Source organism: Choloepus didactylus, chromosome 18 (assembly GCF_015220235.1).
Source record: "Choloepus didactylus isolate mChoDid1 chromosome 18, mChoDid1.pri, whole genome shotgun sequence".
Lineage (NCBI taxonomy): Eukaryota > Metazoa > Chordata > Mammalia > Pilosa > Megalonychidae > Choloepus > Choloepus didactylus.
The window spans coordinates 63,229,702-63,250,425 of NC_051324.1; the positions used below are offsets into that span (position 1 = coordinate 63,229,702).

The 20,724-nt window shown below is 43.5% G+C and overlaps 1 protein-coding gene across 2 annotated transcripts in view; it reads right to left on the reverse strand.

The window, feature by feature from the left end:
• FAM20A (FAM20A golgi associated secretory pathway pseudokinase) overlaps window positions 1-20,724 on the reverse strand; it is a 56,451-nt gene that overhangs the window by 21,491 nt on the left and 14,236 nt on the right. Inside the window, exons 1-2 of one of the 2 annotated variants that reach the window (XM_037808204.1) lie at window positions 15,067-15,129; window positions 13,226-13,278 (exon numbers count right to left, since the gene is read on the reverse strand). The exons of the other annotated variant lie outside the window; for it this stretch is intronic. The gene's annotated coding sequence lies outside the window, so the exon portion shown is untranslated. Of the gene's footprint in view, window positions 1-13,225; window positions 13,279-15,066; window positions 15,130-20,724 lie in introns of those variants that run through there. 2 annotated transcript variants of the gene reach the window in all.

Genomic DNA, 20,724 nt, shown 5'->3' on the forward strand with positions numbered 1-20,724 from the left:
CCAGCTGCCACTTTGGGGTTAGCCCGTGAAACCCTGGTAGAGAACCCATCATGCATCCCAGGCTTCCGACCTCCAGAACTGTGAGGTAATAAATGGGCATTGGTACAAGTCTGTATGTCTGCGATAACTGGTTGCACAGAAACAGAAAACTAACACAGGTTCTCTTCACAGGGGGGCTAAAATGCTAATTGCTTCTGTTTTCAGCAAATGTTTTTTATTTATTTTTAAAAATACATGTAAGTAATACTTGCATCTTGAAAACTACTCATATAAGTTTTAGAGTTTTATTTGGTTATGAAAGAACTTAATCAGCTTTAGGGTGGTACTTTTAGTTCTGTGTTCTCCAGGGTCACACAACAGAAGAGAAGAAGGCTGCTAACTTTTCAAACCAAGGCTGCGTAACTATCAGGTCAAGAAGACTCACAGACTTAAATACCTGCAAAAACCAGGCAGGTACGTAAATGAGTGATGAAGACAGGCTGAAGGACAGTTAGGAATGGTGGGGAGTGTGGCAAACTGGAGAGCACACTCCCCATCTAAAGGGGAACAACTGCTACTAAGTCTCAGCTGACAGTAGTCATGTCCTGTCATTGTTCATTCATTGGTCCATTCATTCATTCATTCATCAAATATTTGTTGATTGCCAGACACTCATCTAGGAAATCATTTATTCTGAGTTTTTAAGAGAAGCCAGAAACCCAGATTCTGATCAGAATTTGGAGACTCCTTTTCAAGAATATTGACTCAAATTTAAAAAAAAGTTCTTACATGAGCCAAACAACTATAAAATCTATGCATAGAGGAGACAACACAAGGTGAGGGTGCTCTCTATTATTTTAAGATTTGGGTCTCCGAAAGTGGTAGAAAGATAGGTGGCTGGGCCTTTCCCCAAGAGAGCAAGTCCTTGGCCAGCCTTCCGACTTAGGGGTCAGTGATGGGTGGGAAGGACTGGAGCTTTCCCCTCTTCTAAGGTCAACAGCAGGTCCACAAGTCCAGCTACCCCCTCCCCACCCAGGGAAAGGAGCAATTTGTACTGTTGATATAATCATTTAAAGTGACGAATGTTAAACTGCTTCAGACCTAAGGTATTAGGAAAATCCAAGGAAAGGACAAATTGTTGACCAGGTCTGCAGACCCACTGCCAGCTTTTCCTTACTTTATTAACATTTAGTTTTATTTTTAAAAATAGTTGGGCCAGGCTGCAGTTCCCAAAGTTTAGCTATGTGGCAGCTGAACTCTCTTGGGAGTCTGGTGGAAGGAGTGGAAAGTCTTTAGCTAAGTTAGTCACCCTGAACTAGACCAGCTCAGAAAATAAGTTAGAAGAATGAGAAAAAAATAAATCATCTGGCTGTGCTGGATTTAGGGAAAGGAGTGGGGAGGGCGTGGAGTTTCCTAAGTGGAACCGATAGCTGATGGGTTCCAGCTACAGCAGACGGGGATACAGCATCCAAATCAAATTACAAATGCAGCAAATTGACCGTGACTTCTGAACTAGGACAGAACGCTCTTTAAAACGTTCACATTTACTGTTGGTGGGTAAAAGTGGTTTTCTGGTTTACGCTTCTGCCCTGGCCAGAGCCAGGGTCCTGCCTCAACTTGGGTGGGGAGGGAAGGGGCAAGAAAGGGTGCCATTGTTTCCTCTCCGCTGTTGTTTTAGTGGTTAACATTGAGTGGGTCAAGAGGAGTTTCTGGTAAGAAACTCTGCCTGGAATTAGAGAGCCCTTTGCTCCTGGGTGGGCCACCAGTGGTGCCCCGCACAGGCGGCTTGAAATTGGACATGGCGGGAGGATTTACACCATGGAAATTGGCAATGCCACAAATCAGGGCTTTTTTTTTTTTTTTTTTTTTCTTTTTAACCCCTTAGGAGAGCTGGTTTACCAGAATACCACTCACTGGCCTGCTTTCTGATTATAACTGTGTTTAACGGTTTAAAAAATGGTAACAGAGAATTTGCCTGCTTTTTTTCCTGCTTTTTATGTTTATGGTGTGTGTGTAGGGCGGTAGATTTGTAAAAAAGCAGCTTGATATGGCAGCAGTAAATATCACACTTAAAAATGGATCTATATAGATAGGTACAGTATCAGGCAAGATAATTTTGATTTTAAAGCTAGCCTTACTTTTTTTTTTAACATCATTTATGTTTGTTGGATGTAGATTTTTTTTTAAATTCAGTTTTATTGAGATATATTCACATACCATAAAATCATCCATGGTGCACAATCAACTGTTCACAGTACCATCATATAGTTGTGTATTCATCACCCCAATCTATTTTTTGAACATTTTCCTTACACCAGAAAAAGCAAGAATAAGAATAAAAAATAAAAGTAAAAAAGAACATCCAAGTCATCCCTGCTCCTACCCTACTTTTCATACAGTTTTTGTCCCCATTTTTCTACTCACCCATCCATACAGTGGTTAAAGGGAGTGTGATCCACAATAGCCTTACTTTTAAAGGAAAATAAAAAGTTTTGGTAATGGATGGAGGTGCTGGTAGCACATCTTGTGAATGTAATTAATATCACTGAATTGTATACTTGAAAGTGGTTAAAATGGGAAACTTTATATTGTATATACATTATCAGAAAAAAAAACACCATAGAACCGTACAACACAAATTATGGAGTATAGGAAATAATATAATTATGATTATATTGGTTTATCAATTGTAACAAAGGTACCACACTAATGCAAAATGTAAATAATAGGGAAAAATAGGTGTGTGAGAGGGACGTACGGGAACTTGGTATTTTCTGCATGAATTTTCTGTAAACCTACAACTGCTTTAATAAAATAAAAAAATAAAGCACCGAGCATTGATGAATGTTGCTTACATCCATAAAAATGAAATTTTACTCACAAATCATGTGACCTTGGTGATGCGTGAAGATCCTTTTGCTCCTTACCTTCTGCAGTGCTGGAGTTTTCCTTGGAAATTGTTTGGAAAAGGAGCAGTGCCTCTCAGAAAAACAGCATTTTAAAATATTTAATTTACTTATTTATTTTTGAATAGGAAATACATTCACAGGGTTTGAAAATGTTAAATTACAAAAACCTTCCCTCCATGTCTGTTCCCATTATCCACTTCCCCTCTCTAGAGGCAAATGGATGTCGCCAATTTTTTCTTTCATTGTTTCTTTCCACCTTTCTTTTACAGGGATGGTAATATACAACCCACACTGTCCTGAAACTTGCTTTATTCTCTTGAAAATAGATTTTGGGGATTGTTCCAAGTCAGAACTCCTCCTTCTTTTCCAGGGCTGAGAGCGGTCCAGGGTACGGAAATCACCTGCTGTAATTAATCTAACCAATTCCCTATTGGTAAAGATCGAGGTCGTTCCTGGTCTTTGGTTATGAGAAGCAGCGCTGTGACATTTAACCTGTACTGATGATGTTTCTCAGGTGTGGGAGTGTATCTGTATGATAAATTCCTAGAGTGTTACTGATGGGTCAAAAGGTAGGAACCTTTGTAATTATTACAGATATTGTAAACCGCCCTCTGCTGCCATCAATCCCCCCTTACACCCGCATTGTATGCTGCTATTTTTGCAAACAGTGTTCTCACACTTACTGGTCTTTGTCAATATAATAGGTGAAAAATGGTATCTCAGTGTATTTTAAATTTCTGTATCTATCTTGCTGTGAACGAACTGAGTAGCTTTGCATTTGCATTTACTTTGCCCATGTCGTACTTGGTTGTTAGTTTTTTTCCTATTGATTTTATATATTCAGAAAATCAGCTTTTTCTCTGTGAAAAGAGCTGCAAATAACTTTTCTCCAGTTTGTTGGGTGTCTTTCAACTTATGGTGATTCTGTTTTCATTTTTTATTTCTATAAGTTTGAAATTACCAATCCTTTCAGTTATGGCTCTGATTTCTAAGCTATTACACTTAGAAAGGCCAGCTTACAAAATGGTATGACAAAAATACCAAACAAAACCTAACTAAACCATGGTTTCCTCCAGTTTTTTTTTTTGTGGTTTCCATTTAAATATCTGACATATCTGGAATTTAGTTAGGTAAAAGGTGTTAGGTATGGATTCACTATTTTTTGTTTTTCCACCCAGATGGCCGGACAATTCTCTCAAAATCGTTTATGAAACAATCCAGTTTTTTTTATGCCACTGATTTGAAATGTCATCTTTATCATATAATAAATTGCCATTTATATTTGGGCCTATTTCTGGACTCCTCTCTCTATTTTATTGTTCTGTCGAGCCTATCCCAGTGTGACACTGCTAGGACATTTTTCGCTTTATGAAACACGTTAACATCTGGTAGGCCTTGGCCCCATTCAGAGCTCTTCTTTATGAAGAGTTTTCCTATATGGTCCAATTTGGGAATTTATCCACATGAATTTTACAATTACAAAATGCTTTAAAAATGGAAACCTTAAAAAGAGCCTTACACAGTCCGTTCTGGTGGCATTATTACAAGGCTTTCTTGCATTATTGATGAGAGTGCAATTGGCACAATCTCTGTAGAGGGTGATTTTTCAGGATATTTCAAAATTTATAATGAGCTTACCCTTTGACTCAGCAATTTCATTTCTGCACCTTATTCTATGGAAGCATTTGCGTAACTGTGCAAGAAAATATGTTTAGAGATGTTCATTAAATGTCATTTATAACTAAAAATGGAGAAAATGTAAAGATCTCTGGTAGGGGTATTTATGAGATGGCTTTATTTGCAATAACAGAAGGAGTTTGAATTGTAGAATAACACATAGAGCAGGTCCCTTTTTTGTTGTTAAAAGTATCATTTGCATACATTTCTTTTGTTTTTTTCTTCTAATATTCATATATTTCTATAGACACAGACACACATACTTGTACTTGGTATGTGTGAAAAAGAGTGCATACCACATTGAAATATGGTTAGGCTTTGGGGGTGACAATAGTCAACTTTCACCTTTTACTTTATATACTTCTGTAATTTTGCAATAAAACATGCACCACAAAGAGATGCTCTTTTACATTGCTCCTTCCCTCCTCCATTTGTCTCCTGGCTGGCATCCCTCTCCATCACTGTTTCTCTGCCTGGCATCTTCTCATTTGAACTGCTCCTGCCCAACCTGGCAGACAAGCTCTCCTTGTATACAGGTGGGCTGTGACCCCCACTTTCGGATCCTAACGCCCCATGCCCTTGGCTCCAGTGGTTAGTTCAGGGATGTGCAAAGGACCCAAGCTAGTCCAACCTGAGGATTTCTAAAGACTCTTTTTTGGGATACCGGAGAAGAGGTGTTCCCTTTTTCTGGGGTTACCAGCTTTAAGGAGACCATAAATGAGGAGCTGCTGGTGGCTGGAAAGTCTACCTAATAGTGGTACCATCGAGGAAAGCAGGTGAGAGAGGGAGAGGGCCTGAGGCTGCCTAATGGCCTCTTTTGAGTGCTTGGATGCAGCCATCCCGCTTGGATTTCCAGTGATCTGAATGCAAAAAGTCTTTTTCCTTTAGCCAGGATCACATTTCTATCCCTCGTCCTGAAAGATGCGAATCCTGCTGCTGACATGCCCCTACCTGTACTGATTTGGGAGACAGCATCATCTCCCAGTCTACAGCCACACCTCGTCTGCCTAACAGGTTCCCAGCAGGACTCTGAAATTCACTGTGTCCACAATTATTAGGGTCTTGAATTTTCAAAACTTTTTTTTTTTTAAATAAACAAAACCACTTTCTTAATCTCCTCTTATGTGAGTCAACATGACAGGAGAAGATGCCACCAAGTGAATTGCCAAGTGACAGAAAAGCCCAGGGCCCGATGATCCCTGGCAGCCAACCCCAGAACAGCACGGTCTTTGAGAAGAAAGCATCACCTTGTTGGCACCTCAATTTTGGACTTCTCCTTTCCTCCAAACCAGGAGCCAATAACTTCCCATTGCTTAAGCCAACCCATTTCATGGTAATTGTGATAACGGACTGGAAACCAAGACAGGTGCCTCTCTCAGTAACCTTTCATTTATCATTCGGCATCCAATTAAGCCCTAGTTACCTCTCCAGACTAAAATTAGAGTTGTTATTTTTTTCTAAATCACTCTAAATCTTTTTTCTTGGGAAGCTTGCAGGACTTCAGTCCACTCTGATAGCAGTCCGCACCTTCAGGATTCCTTTAGGGGCCGTCTCACATGCTCCCACCTCCAGCAAAAACCTTTTATTGACTCCCAAATAAAGGCTAAATGACACAAAAGCAAAACATGGGCAACAAGGGCGACAATGACATAGTTCTACGCCTGCTGGAATGAGGCGAGTGAGTCACAGAACAAAGAAAGGCATTAGTAAGCACAATGGGTTTTACAAGAACTAATTTGGAGTAGAATAGTGGAAACAGACACAGGTGTTGTGTCACAAAGACCTAGTTCTACCCCTTCCCAGCAGCGTGACCTTGAAGATAGTGCTAGGTGCCATTGCCACACCCTTAACATCCCACGAGATAGTATTCGGACCCCCAATTTGCTAATGGAAAGAGCGAGGATAAGGTATGGCCTTAAGTAATTTAAGCCCTCTGTGTCTTGGTTTGCCTGTTGGGTAAAATAGGGATGTTGACACCTATCTCCTTGCATGCCTTAAGAATCAAAACGTGCTATAATATCCAACAGCCAAGCGGGCATCCATGAATGGTTGCTATTTTTAATTATTACTCTGACTGTTTATGGAGACTGAGAGACTAGAGACCAGGTGCATGATGAGTTTTCACCAACAAGGTTCTACTTGGTAACTAGAAACAATCAGCTCTGCGAGCCAGAGCAAATTCCCTTGGATCAGCTCATCAACAAGGGATGGACATGTGTGTCACCCTGTGGCATCAGACACCACCGTGTACATGCCTTGGCATCTCCGTGAGGTCACGGATCATCCACGGGATCTCGGAATCTGCTGTAACTTGTCTGTGGTCCCTCCATGGGCCAACAAAGCCCTGGCCAAGTAAGTCATCCAGGCGTTAATGGAACTGCTGTTTCCCATCCTTGGAATGTTCAGGCGGGTCTGGGCTTGGGACAGCGGTGTGGGAGTCTATTGGCGGGGTGAGGGGTGGGAAGCCTGGAGCCCGGCACTTCAGCTGCTCCAGGTGGACCATGTGGGAGCCTGGCCTCTCACTTGCCGCCTGGGGTGTAGGGAGCTGAGACTGCATGGAGGGTGCCAACTGGTGCCGTTTCCTTCTGAGATCCAGAGGGTGGAGTCATTGGTATGAATTCCTCAGGTTCTGGAAGTGCTCCAGGCAAGGCGGGGGACAGCTGGAATTTGGAGAATTCAGGAAGGATGGGGAAGGCTCTCATAGGCTTGGTGGGCTCCCCATGCTCTGAGTCACATGGCCCCAGTTCCTTGAAGACTGACAACCCTGTTCATGTGTTTCATTGCACCATCTACCTCCTCATGGCACACCTTACAGTTACAATGTCACGTTTGTTTGTGTTTATCTACCCCAAGCACCAAGAGGGTAGAGTCTCTTTCTGCTTTTGCTCACTGTTCCGGTTTACTAATGCTGCCATTATGCAAAATACCAGAAATGGATTAATTGGCTTTTATAAAGGGGATTTATTAGGTTACAAATTTACAGTTCTGAGGCCATTAAAGTGTCCAGATGAAGGCATCAACAAGAGGATAGCTCCACTGAAGAATGGCCGATGGCATCTGGAACACCCCTCTTAGCTGGGAAGGCATGTGGCTGGCATCTGCTGGTCCTTTGCTCCCAGGTTGTGTTTCAAAATGGCTTTCTCCAAAATGTTTCTGGGTCTCTCTTAGTTCCTCTCTCTCAGCTCCTGTGCACAGGGCATTTCTCTCTAAGCATCTGGGGGTCCTCTCTTAGCTTATCTGGGGCAGACTCTCTGGGCTTCATCTATTAGCGTAGCATCTCCAAACATTGTTCTGTCTACATCTCCAAGCATCTCCAAGCATCAGCATCTGTGTCAGCTCTTGAGCTCCCTTAAGTAGTCCAGTGAACTAATCAAGACCCACCCTGAACAGGTTGGGTCTACACCTCCATGGAAATAATTCAATGAGAGTTATCACCCACAGAGGGGTGAGTCACATCCTCATGGAAACACTCAATCAAAAGATTCTATTGGGTTAAAAGATCATGGCCCTTCTGGGGTCCATAACAGTTTCAAACTAGCACATTCACCATTTTATACTTAGTGTTTGGCACATAACAGATGCTCAATATATATATTTGTTGAGTGAATGAATGAATGTGTTTTTTTATCTCACCGATAGCACATGTGAAGCTCTATGAGAATTAGCCTCAGTATTTTTCTGGAAAGACAGTTCATGGGACTCATAAAAGGGGAACAGGATTATTCAAGCCCAGTATAAGAGAAGTTGGCTTGGCTTGCATGCCTTTTGGATGTCACATGTTTGTCATAATGTTAAAATTCTCAGAAATCTCACCTCCCATCCTTCCTTTTTCCCCACTGTGTCATCTCTTAAACTGTTCCATCTCCTGAGTTAGGATGAACTAAACCCATCTTGGGAAATAACGTTTCCCTCCTTTCCACTGAAATAACTAGTTTCCCTTTGGCTTCTGGCCATGAGTCTCCTCAAAACAATGACGTCAAGTTTGCTCAAGTATAGCTATTTAAATTTCATGCCATAGAATTTATATTTTGCTAAATTCCACTGGTTATGAAGCTGTCATGAGAAATGACACTCTCTTTGTTTTAAGAGCTCACACTGAGGTCCCAGGGGGTAGTGGGGTGGTGGTGGTGAATTTGGTGATAATCCACTAATTATTTTCTCACTGTTTGAACCCCTGCTCAGTTCCTGGAGCTGTTCGTTCCTAAGCAATTCTTGGAGGGGCCATGCGAGGTGGAGAGGAGTGATGGGGATCCTGCAGAAGCTCGTGGCCAACCTGCTTGCAGTGGGGCTGTCGGACACTCAGGCAAAATTCTCTTTGTTGGAAACTTAGGTTACTGCTCATCCTGCCACAGTATCACAAGAGAGACGGAGCAACCGTTAAAGATTTCAGAGGTACGTGTTTTCTTCCCAACTAAACCCTAAGTTTCCCGAGGGCAAGGACCTACCTTGGATTTCTTTTGCAATCCCGAGTATTGGTGGCAGGCGATCTGCACACAGTAAATGCTCTATAAATAACTGATTCTTAGATGCCTGAACAAATTTGCAGCTGCAGAAATTCCATCACACTCCAAAACACCAGTACTAATGCTTGGGGGAAAATTTTTCTTGAATATGGGAATTACACTAGAACTTTGTTAAAATAGAATTCATAAAGTTGATCTTACTCATTTTATGAATTTCCTAAAGCAACCTGTTATAAAGACAGAGCCTCTATGGTATTTGGCTTTCAAATTAAATCTGTGCATCTATTTCAATGTTCTCGTCCTTGACACTGGTTTTAGAAAGAACATTTTCTCAGAGTTGGTGTTTACAAGTTTGAGAAATCTTCCTTTGTGTGTCCTATTTCTCCTGTGATCCAGAAGGACCCAGGTCTTTGGTTATACAATTTGGGGGGCCCTCTTTAAGAAAAAGAGTACAAAGGTATGAATAAAAAATTAGGTATGAAAAGAATAGGCAAAGAAATCAACAAACTACTGGTGCCTTGAAGATTTAGGTCCTTTTCTTCTGAGATTTGATTGGTATGTAGAAAAAATGCTTCTTGATTGCAAACTGGCTCCTCTCTCCATCTAGAATACTCTATGGCTCCCAGCACTTAGTCGGGGAGTGAGGAACCCCAAATGGGAAGCTTTATTGGCTTCATGGTAAATCTGCCTCTGGCAGGCAATTTTGCAATTTGCAATCTAGAAATATTTATGATATGCCACTTTTAGGCACATTATTTTAGAGTAGTCAGAGGCCTTATCTAATGGGCCTTCTTGACTCTCCCACCTGGTTCCTAAGTGGGAGAAGACTGTAGCAATATTATCGAATAGAAGCAATTGGGGACAAGAAGGGCTTTTGGAAATGACTCGTCAGCATTCCCCATTTAAATGGACTTTATTTCTGAGACCCAAGCATTGAGCTCCTGCTGGCTGTATGTGTTCACTATGGAATGACCAACTCTCCCCGAAAAATGCCCCTTCAGCTGAACAGGCTGAATCACCATCAAAATGCCCGTGCACGTTGTCCTAGACAGGCCGCGGAATGCTGACGGCCGTCTCCCCACCGCCTCCACTCCCAGGACGCAGAGGTTGCATGTTTCCGTCTCCTCTCTGTCTGTCATTTGGCCCCCTCACCGGTTTATCTCTGGGTCCTGGAGGCCAAGGGAAGTCCAGCTGAAGCTGCTGAGCCCAGCAGCAGAGATCTGCCGGCCTCCAAAGCAAGTTCCCCAATTGCTCTTCATTTCTTCTCTTTGCTTCCCAAGAAGGGGGAAGCTCCCTTCTGAGTCTGACTCTTGGTCCTGAAGGATATCTGGTTTGGTTAGTTCTCAAATTAAAGCTTGAGTTTTAGGGGTAGGTGACAGGTGGCCATGCTGCTGTATCTGGTGAGGGGTGGCTGGGGTAGGCAGCTCCCCACCCTGAGTCTATGCCACTCAAGGCTGTCTGACCTAAGAAAAGTTAGACAATGCCTCCACGCCTCGCCCCATCTGAAAGTCTTATGGGATTTCAGTGAGGATTAAAATGAATGAACATGTGTTCATGTGATTCATTATTACATGATTTCTGGGACTCATGTGAGGAAGGATGATGAAGAGTTATTTGCAATTCCTGCTAAAACTCCCAGTTACCTGAGTTCTGCTTGCTAGGGAGGAGGCAGGAGCTTGTTTCACAGTTCCTCGGAGAGGCCCTGTGGTGGGCTGAGTAATGGTCTCCCCAAAAAGACATCCATGTCTGAATCCCTGTAACCTGTGAATGTTCCTCTATGTGGCAAAAGGGATTTGCAGATGTGACTAAGTTAAGGAAGTTGAGATGGGGAGATTATTCTGGATTAAAATAAATGTGGGCCCTAAATGTAATCACAAGTGACTTTATAAGAGGGAGGCAGAGGGTGATTTGTCACAGAAGGGGAAAAGGCAACGTGATGACAGAAGCAAAGTTTGGAGTGAAGGGGCCACGAGCCAAAGAATGCAGGCAGCCACCAGAAGCTGGAAAAGGCATGGAAACAGATTCTCCCCTGGAGCCTCCAGCAGGGATGCAATCCTGCCCACACTTCTGGCCTCCAGAACGGCAAGAGCATAAAATTGTGTTGCTCTTGTAGTAATTTGTTACAGTGGCCGGAGGCAATGAATACAGGCCTGCTAGGAGCTGTTGATAGTGAAACAGTGTTTTGCCATGTCTCAGATTAGAGCTGAAAGAAACTGTGCTGTGGCTACGAGGTGTAATTATGTATGGTTGCTTCCCCATCTGAACCTCGGGGGTTTAAATTCGTGGCCGAGGTGTGTTCCGCGTGGACACCGCTGGGGCTGTTCCTGGGGGGGCAGGCCTGGAAGGGTGACTCCGAGGTGCCCAGGGATGCCATGGGAGAAAAGACGGCTGGCTGCAGAGCTTGAATTGTTCAGGGGTGCAGGGGTTTGAATGGCAACCCTCTCCCTTCCCCCCAAAAGTAGAAAACCCCCCATCCTGATCCTGGTTACCTGTCAACATCACCCTTGATGGCAACCAATTAAGTTAGAGATCTTGGGAGGGGGAGCTTATCCGGATTATCTGGGTGGGGCCTAAATGCAGTTCATGGGGCCACGCTGAGGAGAAAGCACACGAGGGGGTGGTGACGTGACAGGGATGTGCCGCAGCGACAAGTCAGGGAATGTGGGGACCTCCAGAAGCTGGAAGACGCTGAGAACGGATTTTCCTCTAGAGCCAGTGGAGGGGCTGCAGCCCTACACACCCTTGATTTCAGAATTCTGTTCTCCAGAACCGGGAGAGAAGAAGTTTCTGTTCTTTGAACCCCCCGGTTTGCAGTTCGTTAGGGCAGCTCTCAGACATTGGCAGCTGTAGCTGATGGAGCCATGGAACAGACTCGTTGGGGGCACTGCTGTCACAGAGAACCAAGTCCAAGGGGAATCTCCTAAGGAGCCACTTTCCCATGCCCAGGAGCACAGGGGAAGTGGGTGGTATTTGGCTGGAAAGAGAGTATTGCTGCTCGATCCCATCCCAAATTCTGAAAGTTGGCTGCAAACTGGACACTTTATGTGACTCCAACTGGCCAACCTCCCACAAACCAATGAAAGCCCAGTGGCAGGCAACGCCTGGGTGCTCAGCTGGATTCAGCTCTGGGCTGCTGCACCCTTTCTCTCTGGCTCCTGGACCGTGGGCCCCTTAACCCCCGCCCCCTGTCATTCCTGTCCCCATCACTCATTGTTTCTGTCCTCCTTGCTCCCTCACACCCATTAATAATGGATGACATTTTTGGAACTCTTACACTGGGCCAGCAACTTTTTTAAAGCAGTTCACCAGCACTAGCTCATTTAATCTTTTACAACAACCCAGCAGGCAGGTCCACTGTTCCTTTGCAGAGGAGAAAACAGACTTAGAGAGATTTGAGAAGCTAGCTCAAGGTCAGCTGGCTGGTAAGTGGCAGCCTCAGAGAAGTGGTTTGAAAAGCTTCCCAGCCCCGGCTTTTCATCACCACTCAACACGCCTTTCACAACCTGGTCCATTTATGGCCCTCTGGCTCCTCACACTGGAGCCCTGAGTCAAGTTTCCCAACTCTTGCCCTAAGCAGCAAAAGGCTAATGAAAATCACTGGTTCCACACAAAGAAATTTGGAAGGAGCTGCAAAATCTAACCCCTCTTATAGAATCACAGTGTGAATGAGGACAGTAAAGGTTCTGAGAAGTCCCACAGTCAAGCCTCTTTTTCAGAGAGCTTCTCTCAAACCTTCCTTTTACAGGGCACATGCCAATATCCACTGGAATTTGTGTCACACATGTTTTTGGAAACATTAAATATTAGCCCTGGTCCAAGGAGCCCCTCAGCCTGATTTTGAGCAGGGGTCCCACAGACGGAGACAATTTCTTTCCATAGGACTTTTGCCTCCCCAGTAGTGCAGGCGAGTGGTTCTCAACCAGGAGCCATCTCACTCCCCAGGGGACATGTGGCAATGTCAGGAGACAGTTTGGTTGTCCTAGCTGGGGGAAGGGGAGGGCTAGGGGGTGCTGCTACAATTCCTACAATGCACAGGACTGACCCACACAATGGAAAATTATCTGGCTCAAAATATCAATAGTGCGGAAACCTTGAGTTTGAGCCACAGAATCATGAGTAAATAAAGCCCTTGATGCTCTGGCAATGACCTGAAAATTGCTCTGATGGATTTTGGACTCTGTGCAATTTTATACTTGCCATAGACAGCAGAAAAAACTTCCCCAGGGCCTCTTATGTGGTTTCTATATCTTCTGTGCAGCCAAAAAAAAAAAAAAAGAAATGTTATTTGGTTGGTTAAAAAAGTCAAAGTTGAGTCAGCAGTCATTTCCTTGTCAGACTCCTACCAACATTTTGATAAAACACTAACATGTGTTAAACTTGCAAAAGATGCAATATTGATCCATTCAAATGTCACAATTTTGGTTCTTTTCATTCTCCAACTACAGAATCTTAAAACAAATACGTTTTACACACACACTATTAAGAAATGGCATTGACATTGGATGGATATGTATCTGCTACCATTTTCTTGAGAGCGAAAAGCAGAAATGTGGCCTAAAGGTAGTGATCAGAGAGGACCAAAGATAAAGCAGGGGCCTTAAAAATCCATACCCTGGCTCCTCTAATAATCAAAGGTTTCCTAGAATATATTTATGTTTAAATGTGCTTGAACTTTGCCTTCCTGCCTGTCACATAGGCATCGACATGTGGAGGTGAGAAGGACGTGAATTCAGGGGCTTGTCGTAGGGGTCAGGCTGGGCCCACGTGTTTTCACAGCTCATTGGCCAACTTCCTTGTGACTCATCCAGATTAAATTCTCTCAAGACCTTGGTCTGTGAGCTAGTGCTAATTTGCATGGTGTTTTTCTTCCACCTGATTTACAAACAGAGAATGATTGCAGATTTTGGCCTATTTTCCTTCTCAGCATGAGCAGTCACCCATGTGGTAGGATAATTTATTGAGATATGAATGTGTTCTTTTTGTTTTTTGGGCATTTAACCACCCCTGATCTAAGAAGGTAGCTGGGCTTTTATGTTTCCTCATCTCGGGGTGTTTATGATCCAGAACTAAGCAGAAGTTTAGACAGGCTCCCCCCTACAACCCCACCCCCAACCCCCTTTAAAAAAAGTTTAAATTCACTGAAGGAATATGCTAAGCAGTGTGGAGTGGGGAGTTGACAGAGAGCAGGGAGTGCATAAAGAAGCACATACTTTTGGGGAAGTGGGCAGATTCTCCTAGATTAGAAAAGGAAAGTTGGCTTGGGGTCCTGTGCCTGGCTTCTTTCCTGGAGTTGACCCAAGGGTGACTCAGCCACAGGGAGAAATGGCTGTATGGTGTGTCTAGGAAGGCAATTTAGGGCTCCCGAAACTCAACCTCAGCAAATCACTGTTATATTTCTTTTACAAGTGAATTTGTGAAGCAAAATCCATCTGTATTCATTTGGCCCTTGTGCTAGTCAGGGCAGATCAGGGTCCACTACAGTAACAATCTAATCTTGAAATCTCAGAGGCTTAATCAATGCTTAATCAACAAAGGCTTATTTGTCACCCACGCTACTTGTCAGCAAGGATTCTGCTCCACGGAGTTACTCAGGGACCTGGCTTAGCGGACACACAGAGATGCCAACACATGGTCTTCATAGTCATCAGGCCAAGGAAAGAGAGAAACTGGAGGGTAAGTTCTGGCTCTTAAATGCTTTGCCAGGTTAGTCACACAGGTGACTTCCACTCACCTATGGCTAGGACTGGTGCTGGGACACAGCAGAGAACATGTAGATTTTGGGGAGCAGTACAAACCTCTGCCAAAGCTTCTTGGTACTTACTTAACATAGGATGTATCTTTTCATTCAATGCTACGAATAATTTGCATTCATGCAGTGCTATTACAAATGCATTTTTCAGGTTCTCTCCACGAACTATCCTATTACAATCCTCTCAATCTCTGTAAATGAAACCAAGTTCCACAAAAATACGTTGAAGTAACCTAGAAATAATAACCTACTAAGAGGAAAAGGAAGACTAAAAGCCAGGTTTTCTGACCTGAGCCTTTTCCGCTCCTCCCCAGTGGCTGCAGAGACAGCGATGCTTTGTGAAGGAATTACTTTGGATCTTGGTAGAACCTCCTTAGAGATCAGGGTAGTTGTGGTGGGGGGTAAACACTGAACCTACTTATCTGTTTGCTGTTGAGAAACCACTGACTGTACCAAGATTTTAGTGAGATTTTGCCACATGGACTAGTTCCCTGATACAAACTCATTTCCTTCTGGTTAAAATATAATCGCTTTCTCCTCTCTGAGATGGTCTCATGATGTTGCAATAGACAGCTTGTTTGCTCTCTGGCCTAACTGGGTTTCCCAACTCCAATCCTATCACTGGGCGCAGCCCCAGCCCGGAGGTTGAGTAAGATCCATCCAGAGAGTGTCGTGGGGCTTCCAAGGTGGAGAGGAGCCCAGAGGGGACCCGCATGAGAAGGGGCCTGTCACAGGCCATCCCAGATGGGGGAACCACACCGAGTTCCATCCCAGGGAGCAGAAATCACAACTTCAAGAGCAACCAGTGATTCAAAATGGGTCTATTGGTCTAGAATAATTAGGAAAATAGTTAACCCTTTTCTAGCACTTACACAGCACCAGGCACTGTTCTAAGAGCTTTGCAATTTTAACTCATTTAACTTACAGCAACTCCCTATATGGATTCCCATTTTAAAGATATGGGAAGATACAGGCAGCATAAGTGACTTGTCCAGGTCACACTCACTGCTCATACACAGCAGAGTTGCAACTCAAACCTGAGTCTGAAATCAGGATACGGCTGGGAGATTCTACAAATAATGACTTTCCCCCCCTGATTATCAAAGTAAAATATTTTAGTGTAGAAAACTGGGGGGAAATAAAGTAAAATAAACAAACAAAACACAATAACCTATAATCCTACCCCATAGAAAAAAAACTTCTGCCCTTGTGGCAGTTATCAACTCATTGCATTTCAGCTCCAAATCCATCCTCATGGCCTGCTCTGCAAAAACGGAGCTGGGTTCTTTAGCTATTTCTCCTTTGCTGCTGGCCTGATGTTAAGAATTGTCAGTAAAGGGTGCTGGAGGGAACCCTGTCAGAGGGAGGGTTTCTTTTTCTCGTCTTGGTTTTGGGGCGCTCCTCTTGCCAGGCTCCCACGGGGAGCAGCTGCTTTAGTGCCTGGATCTGACAGTGAGTGGCAGCCAGAGGCCAGCAGCTTCCCTGGCACCCCCTTGGAGGGCTCTGCAGCAAGTCCTGAGGTGTGGCACCTGCATGAAAATGGTTCCCCCACCCCCACCAGCACCCCAGAAGGCGTATTTCCAGTAAGTTGCACCAGCACCTTCTCCGCCATGCAGTGACCTGTGGCCATGCTCTCTCCGACAAGAATTTCAGACCTGAGGGAGAGGATCTCTTCCTTGGGTGCCTCATCTCAGCCCAAGGGGTAGTGGCTGCTCCTTACACCTGTGATTCTGTATTCTTTGGGGTTCTCTTCACTTCTTCCTGATCAATCCCCCCATATTCCAATCCCTGTTGTAATGAATACTTCTTTATATTAAACTTTCCTCAAATTACCATGTGGTTTCTGTCTCTTGGTTAGACCCTGATACACACCTATAAAAAAGTGAGATCAAACTACATGCTATGCATGAGATGTGCCTTTCAGTTAAGAGTATACCATGGGTATTCCCAGACGCCCCCAGCATTCTTCTAGAACACGCTTTTTATGGCACTGTGGTGTGCTGTGCAATATGGCTTAACTGGTCCTGTGCTATGGAACACGGAGATGGTCTGTACTTTTCCACTGAGATGGAAGTTTTTGCACATAAATTTTGGCATGACACTTAGTATTTCCTTAAGATAAATTATTTGAAGCAAACATATTAGAGTGATGAGTTGGACTATTTTTAAAGCTCTTGATGCTTATTGCCAATTTGCCTTCCAGAAAGTCTATGAATCCATACTCCCAGAGCAGGGCGTGAGAACACCCAGTACACCTCAGCCTCCTCACTAGGTTCCATCATTTTTCAAGCCTTTGCCAATTTGATAGTAAAAGGTTATCTTGTTTGAACTCTGAACTCTCCTTATCAGTAAGCTTAAACTTTTTTTCACTTTTTTTTTTTTTTTTTGACTATATGCATTTCTTTTTGTTGCCTTTTGGGTGCCACTCTTTTAATAATTTGTAAGAACTTTTAAAAAAGGTGTTAATTCTTTGTCTGTTTCATATGTAACAAAGTATTTTCCAAATTTATCAGTTGGCTTTTAACTTTGACAGTATTTTGGAAATTCAAAAGTTTAAAATTTTTAATTAACTCTATCAATCTTTCCACTAATGGTTTCTACCTTTGATTTTCCCATCCTTTTTATCAAATAAACATTTCACTTACCTATTTTTTTAGTACTTTTATTTACAAACATAAATCTTTAATCCATTTGGGATCTATTTTGGCATATGATGTAATTTTTTGCCAAACTTTAATAATATTCCGAATGGTTTGAGGGAGGGGTTGAGAGAAAACCTGGATTTGTTTTTTAAATTAAGGAATGTTTCAAACCTTCTTACATCAGACAAACGGTTTGAAGTTTTACATGCAATGCTCAAAAAAATGAATCAAAACGTTTTCATTTGTTATATAATTCAGTTGACATAATTACTAATTACCTACCATGTTAACTGAGATTGTTACATAATCCAGTTGATGTAATAAAGCTATTAAGTATGATTTTCAAAAACTGTCAGTAACAGAGGTAGGAGAAGATTGATAACTGAATTATAGTGATTTTTGCCCCTAAAGAATAAGCACTTTGGAGGTCAGGGTCCAAGGGCCATCATTAGTGTTAAAAAAACAAGTCCAGAAGAAGTAAGAATAACTTCATGTTTTCTCTTTCAAAATCTTGCTGAAAATAGTTATTTTCCACATAAAACATCCTTACATATATTTTTGTACTCACTCAGTGGGGCTTCTCCATGTGTGTCTGCTCTGCTACGCATGGAGACAACAAGCACTGAACTGCGGCTCAAACGACACCACGTGTCTGAAGTGGCTGCATGATGTGTTCAGTGTGATTGTCGAGGGCAAAGCCTGGACTTTCTATTTCTTTTGGGACCCTGCTAGCAATGCCTGAACCAGCTTTCTGCTTCTATGGGCTGGTGGAAGGAGGAAGACCTCAGTTAACAATGACCTTCCTTCCATGCATTCTGTTGATCCCTTGCAGCTTGTCTTGTCCTTATTCTTCTTTGGAGAGAGTCTTTGCTGGATGTTCTGATTCTACCTGGCCTTCACTGAGAAGATGGTTCCCTCATCTCGGGCAACAGACGTTTAGAAAAAAGTTGCAGGTTTTATTTTAGAGAACATGCTATAGTTTACTCCTTCACTCAACATGTGTTGAGCTCCTGGTGCCAGGCCAAATTCTGGGGATTTCAAGATGAACACGCCATGATCGTGATCTCAGGACGGCCAGGCAGAAATATATCTGCCTGGGATATTAGGTTGGTTCTGGGTTTATTTCCAACCCCTTGTGCATCCTCTGTTGCTGGAGTGCTGGCTATACCGGATGTTCTAGTGGACCACCCAGCCTTCCCCACCCCTCAGGACCAAGGCACTCATCCTTCCAGCGGTACAGGGTGTTGCCGCTCACTTCCCACAGCTGGAATCTTCTCCTGGAATTGCTCTCCGCCAAAGCTGCTCTCTGCCAAAGTGAGATGCCTCATACAAGTTTATGCCCCTCCTGGGGCAAGAGGGGCGGGGCACCCACACCCAATGATTGATTTACGTGGGGACACAAGGGCCTGGTTCCCTTGTCTCAATTTGGGACAACTCTGCAGCTCTTAGAGTCTGTTCCAGGGACCCCAACTTAAGAGAGCTGGTGCCAGGAGTGGTGTGAGGAAGCAGATTCTAAAATAGGTTATGGAGCTGCTGGCAGCTGACAATGAGGACCCATCACTGGTAGCAGGTGGAGTACAGAGAGCACCCAGTGTACTGTGTGTGTGCAATTGTTTAAACTTTCATGGTCGATAAACTGGGATGGGAATGCACCGGTGCATTATCACAGGCAGTTGTGAGGAAGGTGGTGGGTTGTGATTTTTAGGGACTAAAGAATCAGATGGCTGTCACTGGGTACTGCTGATGTTCTGGTGAAAGACAAGGGAAGGCTGAGGGTGACAAGTCACCGAAGTGAGCTGAAGTGTCAAAGCCAGAGGCCTCCTCCGCAGTGGATAAAGACTCGCCTCCTGCAGCCAGAGGGCAGACAAAACTGAAGATTGGGCTTGGGACTTAATTACAGGGTAGGAGAGCTCCGGAGAAGGTTAAAGGCATGGCTCTGGGAATCCTGCCATGCCCAGGCCTGGCTGGGCCTTGACTAGGAAGGGGCGGCCCCCCGAGAGCAGCGTCCAATACGCCTCCGGCCCACAAATCTCATCTCAGATGTTTCCAGGACCCGACCTAAGAGCAAGAGAAGGCTGAGCTCAGGGATGAAGAATTTGGGCTCCCGAGTCAAAAAGACTTGCATTTGCATCCCAGTCTCTTGTGAACCTCTCCAAGCCTCCTGCCTCGGCTGAAAATGGGGGTAGTAGCAGTATCCATCCTACAGTGTTGTTGAGAGGATTAAATGAGATAGTTGTGACATCATAGGACATGCCTAGTCCAGAGAAGGTGCTGAACAAGTGTCAGCTTTCATCAACGTCACCAACTCACAAGCGACACAGTTGGAAGGAAAGGTCTCTAGTGAGCAGGGAGCAGCCTGTTAAACTGGCTTAATAAATGTCTTGTTAAAAAGGGGGGGGGGTCTGATACATGTGACAACATGCATGTACCTTGAAAACATCATGTTGAGTGAAATAAGCCAGACACAAAAGGACAAATACTGTATGGTCTCACTGATATGAGATAATTAGAATAAGCAAATTCATAGCGACAGAAACTAGAAAATAGATTACCAGGGGCTTGGGTGGGGGTAGGTAACAGGGAGTTAAATCGTACAGAGTTTCCAATGGCATGATGGAAAAATTTTGGTAATGGGGTTGTGATGGTAACATAAAATTGTGAATGTGATTAACAGCACTGAATTGTATATTTGAATGTGGTTAAAAGGGGAAATTTTAGGTTGTATATATGTTACTAGAGTGAAAAAACAACATAGTACTGTACAACACAATGGGGAACCCTGATGTAAACCGTGGACTAGAGCTAACAGTACAATTATAATAATATTCTTTCACTAATTGTAACAAATGTACCAAAGTAATGCAATGTGTTAGTAATGGGGGGTATAAGGGAACTCTGTATACTCTGCATGATTTTTCTGTAAACCTACAACTTCTCTAATAAAATAAAGGCAGGGGTTATATGCAGGATACACACATTTTCAAGCAAAATACTTTGGGAACATGGGCTGACTGATTTTTGCATGGAAGTGTTTGTGCCAGGGCTGTAGTTTCTGAAACAGGTGGACTAAACGCAGACTGATCCAATTCTGTTTTTTCCCTGTTTGCAAGCACTTGGTGTCAGATGTCGAAATGACCAAGTGGAGATCAATATAAGTATCTTCTCTCTCTCTAAGTGCCAGATGCGGGTAAGTCAAACAAGGACAAAGCCTGTGCTTGAAGCACCAATGATTTTTCCTGGCAACTAGAGACAACAAAAGCTGTTTCTTCAGTGTCTTCAAACTAAGTACCAAACATAAATGGATA